A 16,501-nucleotide genomic window follows, 5' to 3' on the forward strand; every position below is an offset into this window, starting at 1 on the left:
ATAGAATTTTCCCTTTTTCTTCTAATGTGGGTTTTAGTCAAGGTTAGAAGATAAATGTCGTCATAGTCCTCCCATCTCTCTTCAATAACTTCCCCTGGATTTTAGGGCACGTTCCCCACGCCCTTGCAATAACTTCTTCTCGATTCGAGGGTTGGTCTCAATATTCCTGGTGCTATAAATGGTGGGAGAGAGAGTTAATTTTGACATAAATCCACATTTTCTTTCACTCTCTCTTTCTTCTGTCAGTCTTCAACTCTATGACTCTTCATCCTCTTCTTCCATTCCTTTCTTTTGTTTTTTAGTTCTTTACTGCTGGTGCTGCAAGGAGCAGGATATCCTAGGATTTTTCAGAGTTTTGTCCGCTTGTCGCTACCTTCCTTACTCGCCTCTGTAAGCTTGAATCGCAGGTACGGGGTTTTGTCCTCTTCTTTCAGTTGCGTTTGTTTTGCTTTTCTGCTGCTGTATTATTGGTTTAGTGATGAAGAACAATTATACTAAAGTATATATACTTGCCCCCGTTCTTCATCACTAAACCTATAAACTTCTTACTCTGTGGATTCACTTCTTTCGTTTGCAACCTACCTAAGGTTCTCCGCTAGATTCTCTCTTTTAGGGTTCTCAACTGATGTTCATGATGAGTTCACAAAACTTGAAAAGTTGCACTTTTTGATCCTTATAGTTTCTTTTGTTGACTCTTCGTGTTGTTTTCATGCCTTCTACGTGTGGATATGGCTGATCATCACCGGGCTCCCTACCAGACTCCGCCACCGATCCCTCGTGGGACTCCTCCTAGGGACCCAGGTATATCTCCGTCCGAAGGAAGTCCAGCTAGGTCTTCGCACCCAGATCTTCGTGCCCCGAAGAACTCTTCTGCCCCAAGTTCTAGAACTCCTTCTGTTAAGAAGGGGGGTCAAGCGAGGGGCCCTCAAGGGTCAAGGTACGCTGTTAGTCGTCCCGCGGCTACCCAACGGGCTGGGTCAGCAGCGGTACCACCTACTTCTCATCGTCTCACTGAGTCGCCACTGAATATCCAACCTCTTCGCTCAGTTGTTCCTGACACGATGCATTCCCCCCTTCGGACGTTCCGATGAGAGGGAATATCATTAAAGGCGGCGCTTCAAATATTGGTTCATCCAGGAATCCGACATCTAAGAGAAAAGATTCGGACTTAAGTCCCCCGAAGGGGTCTTCTCCAGATCAAGATGAAGATTCCGAGGCCCTTCCCTTGATACGGAGCTTCTCCGTTGCCAGAAAGAAGGTAAATTTCAAGCACATAGATCTCGAGCTTTTAAAGCGAAACACGAACTCGAACACTTTGATGTTAGATTTTATGATTTTGATGATGATCTTACCTTTGAGATGATATCAAGCTATAAGTACGATGAGTATCATCTGCTTATTACGGTGGGGGCCTTCGAGGCCGGGTTGATGTTGCCTTTGTATAAATCTGGCGATTCTTTCTATTACGACGTATTGGCTAATCGTGAGGGTTCTACTTCTTCTACACACTGTCGCTCCATGGTGCAGCTGACCAGGAATTATCTTCGTGCACTCAAGGAATGTTATCTCCGTAGCAAGGGGCAAACAATGATGACCTGCTATGTTCCTAACCCAGCTGAGCGGGGATGGTATACTCCTGAGAACTTTAATAGCTGCTTCAGAGATTATGTTAATGGGAGGAACCGCAAGCCTTGGAGTGTTGGTCTTCGTACTATTACGACACCCAGTTGTGGTGTTCGTCTTTTAAGTGAAGCGTGTGGTACCAAGCTGAAATACGTTCCTGGTACCGAAAAGTCAAGCCAGCGGAGGCTTTTTCCTAATCGTGAGAGGATTCAACGTGATCATGATTATGAGTGGCATGCTACCGTTATCGAGGTTATTGGTCCTTGGGCTTACGATTGGATACCTGGAACACGTGATTGGCGTCCCGTTGCTGGTAGCAAGGCTCGTGAAACCCCTCCCTCTCGCTATGGTGATTTCTGTCCGTGGCGATTAAACTTCGAGGGGATGGACTTTGAATATGCCTGCGATGTTGTCGATATGGATTAGGAGGAGAGTTCTGATCTTCCTCCGAAGAGTTCCGTTGCGGTCCTGGTATGGTTTATTTGCCCCTTTTCTGTTGATTTTGACATTTTAGTCAAAATAAAAAGAAAAACTCATCGGACTCACTACATATTGGTTTTTAGGCAACGAAGAAGAAAAAGCTTGGCCCCGTTCAATCCTCTACAGCTGCTGCTGAAGAGCCGGAAATGGATGATGAGGTGAATAGTCCAGTGAATGAAGACTTTATTGAGGATGACTTGTCCGATGATGAAGAACGTACCGGTACTTCCCCTCATGAGCACGAAGAGTTCAAGCATGATGGTGATGGTTCTGCTGAGAAAGACGTTATTCCTGATGATGGTGCTAAGGAACATGAAGATGCCGTTGGGGGAGGTGTGCAACAAGAAGTTGCCGCTGGTGGAGGCCTTGGTCCTCCCCCCACTCTTAGTCACGGGAATGATGGAGCGGGTCCTCAGTCTTCGATGCCTGTATCTACCCAAGAGTTTTCTTTTGGAAAGATTTACTCTTTGGGTGGGTCGGTTGATATGGATGCTGCCATGGATTTGGCAGAGGATTTCTCTCTTCTTTCTCCCAACAATGATTGGGATGTTCTTGGCGACGGGATGGGTGGTGAACCCATCGGTACGGGTGACAAGACTGTTGGGGAGGAGAACCGTTCTGTTGGTGAAGATGCAGAAGCTCTTGCTGGCCAGGAGAAGGAGGTTCAATAAACTTTTATAGTGGCGGGTAATCCTGATACAGGAAAAGGAGTCTTCGTCGAAGGTACTATCATCGATTCATCCTCAGAGGAATTTCCTCAGTTGCAGACGCCTGAAGGTGACGATGTAATCCTTGATTAAATGATGAAGAGAAAGCTGATGTTCGTGCCCCACCCTGCACCGCTGGTTCCTGGTGAGAAAAAATCTAATGCCTTTACTCGTCAGATGATGCAGATGACTCCCGAAGGGAAAGTTGCAGAAATGTGGGACAAAGATTTAAGGGGTTCTTCTTCGAGACTCCTGGTTGATCCTCCTTCATCGGTTGCTGAGATGATGGCTATTGCTGATGGCTATCAATATGGTTTTCCTCAACAGCGGGTACTCGAGGTATGTTCTTTAGATATCTGATTGATCACTCTTTCGTGAGCGTAAAATCTGACTTCTACTTTGCTCCATCATATGATGAGGAGTGAGCATTGCAACCATACTCTGTACCAGTTTTTCAGGGCCAAAGACCTTAAGATTGAGGCCAAGCTTCGTCACCGGGAAGAGGAGTTGAGCACCGCTGAGTCTCTCATCTCTGCTAAGGATAAAGAGATTCAGGATTTGAAGGACGGATTGAAAGGGAAAGAGCAACTGGGTGCTATGGAAGAGCAGCTTCGAACGGACTTGGCTCTTGTTCGAAGCGAGTTGGAGGAAGCTCGCAAGGGCTCTTCGTCAGTTAAAGGTTCGTGTTCTCTTCGTTATCTTACCGTCGTCTTCTTCCTTAGTCTTCTTGGTGTTCTGTCTGAGTCCCACCTGATAATGTTTTTCCAAAATTGTTGTAGTGATAGATAGTGGTAAAAAGATTCGTTTCAAACTTGTGAAGGAAATTGAATTTTTAGATTTAAAAAAAAATATATATACAAAAATATTAACAATGGGCGAGAGGTACTGGGACTAAGGATTTGGCCGAATTCACTACACAGGGTTCATTCATATATTCTTTGACAATTTAAAACTCAATAAAATTAACATGGACTCTGATTTTTCCAAGATAGATTCTCAAAACATCGATTGTAAGTCCTAAGCATGATGTATCAAAACACCTAAGCTAAGCATACATCATCAAATTAAATAACAACCAATTAATTCAAATCATATTTCAATTTTAAATTAATGCAAAAGTCATAAAAAAGAATAAAATAAATTTACCCGTGTATGAAATTCACCCTCCTCCGTCGTCCCAGTGTTGGGTTTAGCTCATCATGCTAAAAGCACGCTCAAAATACTTATTTATTGCTCAAATGGTTTTTACAATGAAGAAAAGAAGAGAAAATGGTGTAAACAGCTAATGTGTGACCCACAGGAAGCGTCACAAAAGAACGATAAAAGAGAAGTGCTATTGTCACTGTGGTTCTAAGATCCACACCTACGACCCACGCCTGTGAGTCTGTTTCACTGTTGATAAACGACTGTCCCTGCGAGTCTGTTCTTCGTGTTCTTGGTGTTCTTCATCATCAGCAGGAGCAGAAACAGAGTTTCATCAACTCTTGATTTCTCGCTCCTGAGCTCTCCTATCGACCCCAAACTCTCGACACCCTTTCTACTCAACCCCCGCAACCTATTTATAGGCAACAGACCCATCGAATCTCGCTCATTCACTCCATATAATTCTCTTTAACTCTGAAGTAAAGAAAATATTTTTGGGAATATTTTATTTCATGTTTCATCTTCTCACGTGTTTTCAAGCCTCCAAATTACCATATTTAACTCCTTCACGCTCCAACAGGCTGTGAGGGTCTTCCATACACGTACAAAACACGTTGAATCTTCTCCAAATCACGTGAAACCCGTGATATACACGAACTTCCCTGTTTTCAACCCGTGAATTGTTTAGCTGATTCTAGCCAATTCTGGTCGAACCAAACGCCCACAGTATGTTTAATAGGCCATATCACAACTATCTTCCAAAAATCAGCCATTGAATCTCCCTAGAACACGTTCAACAATTCGATCAAAAATCTGCAGAAGTGTTCTCCATTTTCCCGCCAAAAACAAAATTCAAATGGAGAAGATGACCTCCCCTAATCTTGTACTGGGGTGCGAATAGCAGATGCCTTTTGGGTGACCTGGGGTGCCCCTTAGTAATTGAGGTGCCCCTTATCCAACGGTGAGAGTCCGGATAACACGTGTCCTCTGGGGCTTTTACCAACTTTTCGAGCCGAATTTTCCAAAAAATGTTTATTTTCCAAAGGTGCCTACAAACATATAAAACACCAAAATTAGTACAAACTCGAGTGCGAACAATATATAGTATTGAGATCAAATTAAACACAAAAATGTGTCTATCAAATACCCCCAAACTTATTATTTGCTAGTCCTCGAGCAAAATTTATTTTTGAAAAGATAAAAAGACTACACTTAGCACGTGCAGCAGGCCGTTAAACCGCTAGGTGGCCCTAGCGGCGGAGTGTTGTCTCCGGAGGGTTTACCAGAGGTGTACCCACAAAACCTTTACTCCTAATTGGTCAAAAGTATCCAAAGAGCTATGAGGATATACATATTCTCAACCTATCTCCAAGTAAGTAGAATGCCATAGAAATTAAAGGTGTCAGCTCTAAAGCTGACTGAAGAAAAGGGGAGACACATCCACACCACTGCTAGATAAAGAGATATCCGCTACACAGCTAGATAAACATTGTAAGATGCGTCCGCTGCTTTACAGCTGGATAAGATTAGGAGAGAGATAAAAATGAGAGGGACATCTGCTACACAGCTGGACTAATTACGTGATGAGTGCCAAATATTGTATATATTTATCCCTTTTTGTTGGCATTTTAACTCATCTTTTGCGCATTAATTCTACATTTTATCCCATATTCTGTATTTTCATTGTTTTCAAGAATAAATATTTTTATTAATTAATTTTGTATTTTTAGGTAGTAAATAAAGTTCGGATGAGTCGCGGAGCGAAAAGAGCAGAAAAGTAGTGAAAAGCCGGGAGAAATTACGCAAGGAAGCCGCGAAGAATGGTGCGCACAACCTCATTTTCGACACACAAAAGCGCCTCCGTTCTCAGCCATCAGATCATTTCTCAGAAGCATCCGACGGTCGCTCCTTCATAGAGCATCAAAATCTGAAGTCTATGCCGAGCACCACAGCGCTGGAATTCCAAGCCTTCAGATTATATGGTAGTTGAATCCAACGGTCGCTCCATTGCTGTTCATCAAAGTTTGATATCTCCGCCTAACACTACAACACCTAACTCCATCTGGCATCGTTGATTTTGTTGTATCATAAAATCCAGCGGTCGCTCATCGCTTGCCTCCGCATCACCGTCCGATCTACCAACCATCTTCGCATCTCGCAGCTCAGAGTCACAGAACATCAAAACTAGATACACCCGCCTCACACCTTAGTGACCGAGCACCATCCACCTAACCAAACAACCCCTTCTCCCAACCAGTCGACCTTCTCCTCCACCCACCCCTCTGCAGAACCATCTCCCTGCAACCATGTCCTGCCACCACCTTCTCCACCTCTGTCACCACCTGCTCCGCCACCCACCTCTGTCACCACGTCAAACAATGATAACCCATCATTGTTCCCATCCCCCTAGTCCATCTAATTCACTTATTTCACACATTTTCAACCGAAACCCTAAAGTGTGAAATAGGTAAATTGGGTTGAGCTAGAGTGAAATTGAAGGCATGGAGAGGTAGAGAAGGACAAGTAGAGTAATGGGTTGCGTTCAATTTGATGTTGCTACATCAAATTAGGTAAGAATTCACCAACCCTAGCTCTGTCAGTTTGGGAATTTTTTTTGTAGAACCCTAATGTGTTGTGGGTATATATAAGACTGTGGGTATGTTGTAATAGTTATGTTTGGAATAGCCAACATCCAGAACTTCTCAGTTCTGTTAATTTTTAGTTTACAGCTCAGTTTCATTTTATGCTCAGTTCTGCTAATTTGCATTATTCCATGTTTTCAATCATTGTTTGTTAATGTTCCTGTTAATACTTGGTCTCATATCCTGTTAATGCTTGATGTTAAATGTTAAAATGTTCAGTTCACAGTTCAATTTCCATGTTCTGTTCATGTTGTTCTTTTCAGTTCAATTTGCTGCTAATTTTCATATCCATGTTTCAGTTAAAATTCAGTCATACTCACTGTTAAATGTTCACTGTTTTATGTAATTTGCTGTCACATTTGTTGGAATGCTAGGCTAGATATCTTGAAGCTTTGTGCTGATTGTGCAATGGCAAGAAATCAGTGCTCATAGCAAGCTGATGTTCTTGCCATTCTCCTTGTATGCTTAGGTTGTAGTGTTGATTGTGCATTGGGGGAAATTAGTGCTCACTAGTGACAATGAGCAAGCTAATTTTCCTCCCATTCTTTTAGTTTGCCTGTATCCTGCCTTAGCTTTGCTTCATTTCAGTTTCTTATTCAACCCTGCCCTTGGCCTTAGGCCTTGGTTCATTCTTGTGTTATTTTCTGTTGCTCTTGTTGTGTTTTGCTTTTGTTCACTGTTTGTTCACTGTTTAGTTTTCATTTGCTTTGTTCCATTGTTTTTGCCCTGTATTGCTTTTGTTTGCTGTTTTCTTGCCATTCCTTGTGCATTCTGTCACTGCTGTTGTGCATTTGCCTTGCTGCATTGCACTGCTGCATTACTATTTGCTTCCCCTGCTGCTACATTGCCTTCTCTGTCACTTGTGCTGCTGCTGTTGCTGCTGCCAAGCAGCTGCTGTTGCTGTTGCTTGTTGCCAAGCTGCTGCTGCTGCTGCTAGGCCTGCTACCTGGTGCTGCTTCCTTTCTCCTACAGCTGCCTTTCTGCATTCTTCTGCTGCAGCTCTTTCCCCTGCTTGTGCAGTTGCTACTTCTCCTGCCAAGCTGCTGCCACTTCTTGCTACTCCTGCAGCCAAGCAAAGGCCTAGTTCAACAACTGAGTCCAAAGCCCAAAGGCCCAGTCCTCAGTAACCAAAGCCCAATTTCATTGAGGCCAAAGCCTAAGTTTAAGGCCAAAGCCCATTTGCATTTCAAAGAACAAACTGAGCCCAAGCTCAGTTCCTTTTATTGAGAACAAACCCAATAGTACATTAAGCCCAACACTTCCAAAAGGCTTTTAAGCCCAAAGCAAATCTAGGAACCTAAATTAGCTAGAAACATTCCAAAACACACCCGATCTCTGTGGATCGACCCGTACTTGCACGAGCTACAACCGACGACCGTGCACTTGCGGTATTACTGTAGGCCCCCGTTTTTATCACGCTTAATTTTTATACATATCTCCGGGCCTGCCAAGTTTTTTGCGCCGTTGCCGGGGATTGGTGCTGTGTTTTATCTGTGTTTTTATTAGCTATTTTTGCATTTCATTGCATAGCATTTGCATCTGCATCTGCTTCATTTCATTTGCTGTTGGACCTGCTGATTCTGAACCTGTTTTTCCTCTGCTGGGACGCCACCAAGGAAAAGAACCAAAACCCAACTGGGTTTTTGCAACAATATCAGAGCAGCTGGGCTGTGCTACAAAGGTAAGCCTAAACCCATTCATTGAGAGAACCCAACCTGTGGGCTTCCAATTCTTTAATTGTGGGCTTGTAATAATTAACCCAATTTTTTTGGGCTTTTTATTTTTCTATTTTGGGTTTGTAATAATTTATTTTTGGGCTTGTTGTTTAATTTGTGGGCTTGTATTTATTTTGTGTGGGCTTGTTTAAATTCTTCCATTGGACTTGTATTCTGTATTCTGGGTTTAAACCCAGCTGAGCTTATAAATGATTGTGGACTTGCTTCCACTCAAGAGTGGACATCGAAACCAAAGTTTTAAAACAAACGTCGGGCCTTAACCAACTGGGCCAAATTAAACTTTCAAAAATTAAAACTTGGACTTTCGTAGGCCGCAGCCTTCATTTCATCAGAGGCTTGCACAGTGGGCTTGCTCCCATTTCAAAAACCAAATTTTATTTTCTTCATTTTATTATTATTTTTTTAAAAAAAAAAAAAAAAAAAAAAATTTCTTTTGCTCCCATTTTAAACCAAATTTTCAAATATCTCCCACCAAAACCAAATTTTTCCCAAAAATCCAAACCCTTTTAAAAACCAAATAGTGGGCTTTTTGTCATTTCAAAATGGACCAACCTCGTGCTCTCCATGAATACATGTATCCATCAATACAAATTCCATTATCATGTATTGTCTTACCTCAAACCAATAACCCTTTTAAAATAAATGCAAGCATGATACAAATACTTCCTATATTTCGAGGGTTCGATTCTGAGAACCCCTATACTCATGTAAGAGAGTTTGAACAAATTTGTCGGACTATGCAACCTGATCATTTGTCCGAAGGCTCTCTGAAATTGCGTTTGTTTACATTTTCTTTAAAGGAAAGGGCCAAAACATGGTTTTACGGTTTGAGACCACAATCAATCACCACTTGGGAACAACTCACTAATCAATTTTTCCAAAAAAATTTTCCACACCATAGGACCATCGCTATTCGTCAAAGTATCAATTGTTTTGTCCAATTGGATGAGGAAACTGTTTTTCACTATTTTGAACGTTTTAATGATTTGTTGAGTGAATGTCCGCACCATGGAATTGAGAAGTGGAGACTTGTCGTCATCCTCTATGAGGGACTAGACTTTAAATCTCGAACCATGGTTGAATCTATGTGTAATGATGAGTTTATTGATAAATCTGTGGATGATGCATGGAATTTTTTAGCCGAGATTGCAGAGAAAACCCATCAATGGGAATCCGTTAGGGAAACAGGAACAACACCACATGATATGAGTCATCCCCATGAATTAGAGTTTTATTCTTGTAATAGCTCCGACCTTAGGATTGAAAATTATCCTAGATTGCAAAATGCCTATCATGATGATGATGATTATGATGTTATTTTAGAAGAACATGTCTATACTGAAAATGTTGTGGAACCTTTGAGTTCAAATACATTAGGCTTCTCTGCCCCGACCTTAATGCATGATATTTCTTCTAGTATTCCATGTGATGTTTCCCCTGATGTGCCGATACACGAGAATAAATCTGTTGATGATGTTGATAATTCTGATTGTAATCTTGCCAATGTGATTGATGATAATGAGCATGATGTGACATGTGTAGATGAGTTAGAAGATTTTGATTTGATTGATAATATGCCTATTCTTCTACCTAAGTCACAATTTGTTGGCCTTCCACCCAACCTAGATTTGGTTTGTACCAATATTGTAAAACCAATTTTTCTGAAAATGCCTAACCTAGGTTTGGAACTGTGTGCTTCCCAAGTCCTCTTGGACTATTTTGCTTCCAAATATAATACATTTGAGGAACCACAGTTGGAATTAGCATGTTTGCCCGTCCCTAGCACAGTTCATTTCGAGCTAGACCTTTTGCATAATGAACCCCCGAAACTGCGCGATTTTGTTTTCAAAACTATATCTTCTGTAAAATCCAGGTTTGGGGGTAGCTCATTTTGTTTCACAGTTTCACTTGCATTTCTTTCCTATTATTATTGTGTGAAGCTGTTGAAATGTCTACACTTCGTCTTTTGGGTTGATCCTCAACTCTTTAGATTGTTAGTGTATGGTGAATATTTTGTATATAATCCAGTAGTAGATAAAATTTTAAAAATCCTTTTGTTCCTTTTGTATATATTTTTCTAATCCAATATGATCTCGGCTGAAATATGTTGGATTTTTGCCTTGAATAACGGAGTTTTAATTCTGCTTTCGCCGAAATCGGGTATTCTCTCTCCTTTTACTCTACTCAGCATGTCCCTTTCCATATGTTGCATTTTAATCCTTTCCATATTTTGAAACATTGAGGACAATGTTTAGTTTAGGTTTGGGGGTATAGAGTAGATGCCACGATAATATGCTATAATTGAAAACAAAACTCCATCTTTTTGAAAAAATCGAAAAATTCCAAAAAAATTGAAAAATCAAAATTCAAAAAAATTAAAAAAATGAAAATCATAAAAAATGGAGCTCATTTACCTTGAAATGTTGACTCTTGTGCAAATATGTATAATTATTAGGAGTCTTAGTCTAGATATTTAGGCACCCTGATTCTAGCACAATTCACATAGTGATAAGAAATTTGCACGCGCACGATCTACCAATACATGTATGGCCTCGATCTTCAAGGTGTTTGATAGGAAGTTACGATTGCCAATCACTTTAGAATACTGAACGAAACTTGACTAGCTTGTTCTTTGGTTGGTTGGGATAGAAGGTGGAGGTTACATTAAGAAAAACAACCATCGAATTTAACTGGGTGCATCAAAAAGGGCTACCTCTTGCAAAGTGTCATGTAATCTTTTGTTTCTTTTTGTTATGTATCAAAAGTGTTTCCTTGTAAAAAAAAAAAAAAAAAAAAAAAAAAAAAAGAACGATGTATATATTCAAAAAAAAAGAGAAAAAAATATATCAGAAAAATACAAAAAAAAAAAAAAAAATCAAGTATTTATCAATTCCATCATCTCTTGTTCCAAAAATAAAAGAGAATAGTCAATGTAAATAAGAGTCATGTAAATAGTCATTTTGTTGTTTTATTGTAATAAGCAAGGAGGGTGTATGCCATTGATGTACAACGCGAGTAATTGTGAAATACCTCCAACTCATTCACAATTCTCGTAAAGTCCGGACAGCTAGCTAGATTTCGACCTCAGTTCTTAGCCTGAGAAACTATCTCTTGGTGATTAGTAGTCATGACTTCAGATCTTTCTTTACACATGTGTAGATACACTTTACACTCTTATCACATGTCTTTATTTGTTATCAGTGCTAGGATTGTGCCTTCGATAGCTAGATTGACATCTCCATTTTGCTGTGAGCCTAAACTGTTTTGCACATGTCACGTTTGATGGAATCTGAGCTTATATTTTGTCCTTAGGTTTTGTAGGCACACCTCTGGTAAACCTTCACGAGACTTCAACTCGTCCACTAGGGACACTTAGTGGTTTAAAAGGCTTAGTGCATACGCTAAATGCATTCGAGAGACCAGCGACAGTGGTATAGTTAGGATTTCCTTAGTTCTGTTTTACTTGAGGACAAGTAAAATTCAGGTTTGGGGGTATTTGATGAGTGCCAAATATTGTATATATTTATCCCTTTTTGTTGGCATTTTAACTCATCTTTTGCGCATTAATTCTACATTTTATCCCATATTTTGTATTTTCATTGTTTTCAAGAATAAATATTTTTATTAATTAATTTTGTATTTTTAGGTAGTAAATAAAGTTCGGATGAGTCGCGGAGCGAAAAGAGTAGAAAAGTAGTGAAAAGCCGGGAGAAATTACGCAAGGAAGCCGCGAAGAATGGTGCGCACAACCTCATTTTCGACACACAAAAGCGCCTCCGTTCTCAGCCATCAGATCATTTCTCAGAAGCATCCGACGGTCGCTCCTTCATAGAGCATCAAAATCTGAAGTCTATGCCGAGCACCACAGCGCTGGAATTCCAAGCCTTCAGATTATATGGTAGTTGAATCCAACGGTCGCTCCATTGCTGTTCATCAAAGTTTGATATCTCCGCCTAACACTACAACACCTAACTCCATCTGGCATCGTTGATTTTGTTGTATCATAAAATCCAGCGGTCGCTCATCGCTTGCCTCCGCATCACCGTCCGATCTACCAACCATCTTCGCATCTCGCAGCTCAGAGTCACAGAACATCAAAACTAGATACACCCGCCTCACACCTTAGTGACCGAGCACCATCCACCTAACCAAACAACCCCTTCTCCCAACCAGTCGACCTTCTCCTCCACCCACCCCTCTGCAGAACCATCTCCCTGCACCATGTCCTGCCACCACCTTCTCCACCTCTGTCACCACCTGCTCCGCCACCCACCTCTGTCACCACGTCAAACAATGATAACCCATCATTGTTCCCATCCCCCTAGTCCATCTAATTCACTTATTTCACACATTTTCAACCGAAACCCTAAAGTGTGAATAGGTAAATTGGGTTGAGCTAGAGTGAAATTGAAGGCATGGAGAGGTAGAGAAGGACAAGTAGAGTAATGGGTTGCGTTCAATTTGATGTTGCTACATCAAATTAGGTAAGAATTCACCAACCCTAGCTCTGTCAGTTGGGAATTTTTTTGTAGAACCCTAATGTGTTGTGGGTATATATAAGACTGTGGGTATGTTGTAAGTAGTTTATGTTTGGAATAGCCAACATCCAGAACTTCTCAGTTCTGTTAATTTTTAGTTTACAGCTCAGTTTCATTTTATGCTCAGTTCTGCTAATTTGCATTATTCCATGTTTTCAATCATTGTTTGTTAATGTTCCTGTTAATACTTGGTCTCATATCCTGTTAATGCTTGATGTTAAATGTTAAATGTTCAGTTCACAGTTCAATTTCCATGTTCTGTTCATTTGTTCTTTTCAGTTCAATTTGCTGCTAATTTTCATATCCATGTTTCAGTTAAAATTCAGTCATACTCACTGTTAAATGTTCACTGTTTTATGTAATTTGCTGTCACATTTGTTGGAATGCTAGGCTAGATATCTTGAAGCTTTGTGCTGATTGTGCAATGGCAAGAAATCAGTGCTCATAGCAAGCTGATGTTCTTGCCATTCTCCTTGTATGCTTAGGTTGTAGTGTTGATTGTGCATTGGGGGAAATTAGTGCTCACTAGTGACAATGAGCAAGCTAATTTTCCTCCCATTCTTTTAGTTTGCCTGTATCCTGCCTTAGCTTTGCTTCATTTCAGTTTCTTATTCAACCCTGCCCTTGGCCTTAGGCCTTGGTTCATTCTTGTGTTATTTTCTGTTGCTCTTGTTGTGTTTTGCTTTTGTTCACTGTTTGTTCACTGTTTAGTTTTCATTTGCTTTGTTCCATTGTTTTTGCCCTGTATTGCTTTTGTTTGCTGTTTTCTTGCCATTCCTTGTGCATTCTGTCACTGCTGTTGTGCATTTGCCTTGCTGCATTGCACTGCTGCATTACTATTTGCTTCCCCTGCTGCTACATTGCCTTCTCTGTCACTTGTGCTGCTGCTGTTGCTGCTGCCAAGCAGCTGCTGTTGCTGTTGCTTGTTGCCAAGCTGCTGCTGCTGCTGCTAGGCCTGCTACCTGGTGCTGCTTCCTTTCTCCTACAGCTGCCTTTCTGCATTCTTCTGCTGCAGCTCTTTCCCCTGCTTGTGCAGTTGATACTTCTCCTGCCAAGCTGCTGCCACTTCTTGCTACTCCTGCAGCCAAGCAAAGGCCTAGTTCAACAACTGAGTCCAAAGCCCAAAGGCCCAGTCCTCAGTAACCAAAGCCCAATTTCATTGAGGCCAAAGCCTAAGTTTAAGGCCAAAGCCCATTTGCATTTCAAAGAACAAACTGAGCCCAAGCTCAGTTCCTTTTATTGAGAACAAACCCAATAGTACATTAAGCCCAACACTTCCAAAAGGCTTTTAAGCCCAAAGCAAATCTAGGAACCTAAATTAGCTAGAAACATTCCAAAACACACCCGATCTCTGTGGATCGACCCGTACTTGCACGAGCTACAACCGACGACCGTGCACTTGCGGTATTACTGTAGGCCCCCGTTTTTATCACGCTTAATTTTTATACATATCTCCGGGTCCACCAAGTTTTTGGCCGGGGATAATTTTATACGCTTTCCCGGGCCTACCATTACGTGTGATGAGTTAAACCAGTGCTAGAAAGATTTTGTGCCAGATTGAAAGCAGACTAACAAAGCAACCAAAATGCATCTTTCTTCGACTCTCTCATAGTGCTCAGTAGAAACAACGCCTTCTTCGGTCTTCAACTGTTGATGATAAACTCTCGAACCTCATAGAACCTTGACAATTAACTCTTCTCTTCGATTTCTTGCTTGACTTATAAATTTCTTCTTCCCTATGGCCTTATTGAACAAAAAGAACGTAATGATGTTTCATTTTTTTTTTATTTTTTTTTAAACAAAAAATTACAAGACAACAATTTACATGGCCATGAGAGAAGGACTTTCAAAACTTGGATCTTCGCAACTTGTGATGTCTAGGTATCATGGATTCTAACAACTTATATCATTTGCTCTTATAACTTCAACTTTGATTTTTGAATTATTCTCTTCTATTGTTGCTTCTAAACCTAAAACGTCTTCACTTTCTTCATAAATTTTGATGTCGCTCCGCTAGTTGATGATGATAAGTTTCTACTGAGAGAGAGTCGCAATCTAGTAACTAAGACTACATTGTGAGGTTGCTTTGTCTTTCTGGCATTTCCCTAACCTACTTGCCTTTCCATCATGTATGGTTAGGTCCATCACGGTTACCCTCTAAAAGGAACAAGTTCTCTCCTGAATTTCAAGGATCTCAATGTCTTTTTCTCTAATGTCTCAATAAGTTGTTCTCTCTAGCATTCCAATTTCTATCTTTTCGGTGAGAAACAGTATGTAAACTTAGCTAACCGGATACCATGTGACGCTAGAAGTTTCAAAAGTGCAACTAAAAAGTTTCTCCCATACCCCCAAACTTAAATCTAACATTGTCCTCAATGTTCTAAAGATAAAATTAAAAGCATATGAACAAGGAGAAACTGTTACCATTTGAAGCAAAAGAGTTAAGGAAAGGTATTACCGTGTCGCATGAGATTGGGTTACCTCCCAAGAAGTGCTAAGTTTAAAGTCTTCAGCCAGACATCGGAAGGAATTAGTCACCTCATAGAATCAAAAAGTAACAGCCGAAATAACTGTGGGTCTTCAAAACTAAATAGAGCTGACCAAAGGAAACTGCAATGAACCAAGAAAGTGAACAAGACTAGCATGCCCTTACTTAGTTTCATGATTAATAAATTTATATCTAATTGTGGTTCAGGTTCAAGTTCTATGAAAGGGTCTAAATAGAAAATTTTCATTGGTTGCGTTTCTTCATAGGTGGGATCCGAATCATTAGGTCCTAGAGTCTGGAAAAACTCAAATATGATCTTAGAAGCGCACAATAATTACCTAAATAACTGAGGATCCTCTAAGTCAATAAGATTTGACTTACATAATTGACCACAATGAGAGTAGTGGTCATTCTTAAGCAAATGTGTCGATTCTAATTTCCTAAAGCATTTAGGTTTGGTCTTACAACTTAATATTCGACACATTTGGAATATAAACGTTCCCACGGTTGGAAGAAAACTATTTGGTGGGAAAACAAAGTCAATCTGGGGATCATAGCCTGGGCAAACCACATCAACCAGAGAATGGGTTTTTAACGACTGAACTTCTTCCTGGACAGCATTAGGTTCGGGAAAATGAGTATGAAGGTAATCTTGTAAAATTGTTGAGGCAGAGATATCAAGTCCTAAGTGAAGGGACTTTCTGAGAGTTAAAGGTAAGGCACTAGGAAGGTGATAATCACCCCCAAACTTAGAGTTTTCAGTGTCTCTAGATAGACTAGTTACAATCTCCCTAATTTCTGGATCATTAGATTCTTGAAAATGGTCAATTGATTCTTCTAATTTATTATCAGGTAGTGCAACTTTACTCATCTCTACGGGTATATCTTCTTCATCTAATACTATTGTTTCTAAGTCGCTAGACTCTAAAACAACATTTTCGGAATAAACCCGTTCCTCTAAACCACTATCGGCTTCGTAATCAAAAGGAAAAACTACATCGTCTAAAACGGTGGTATCCCTAATCAAATCCTCGTCCTTTTGAATAGGTGAATAATCATAAAAATTATTTGGATTTGAACTAGAAATAATATAATCATTATAAAGCTCAATTGGATTAATAGATTCCTGATCACTATGCCTACA

The sequence above is a fragment of the Papaver somniferum genome, chromosome 2, assembly GCF_003573695.1.
Source record: "Papaver somniferum cultivar HN1 chromosome 2, ASM357369v1, whole genome shotgun sequence".
Taxonomy (NCBI): Eukaryota; Viridiplantae; Streptophyta; class Magnoliopsida; order Ranunculales; family Papaveraceae; genus Papaver; species Papaver somniferum.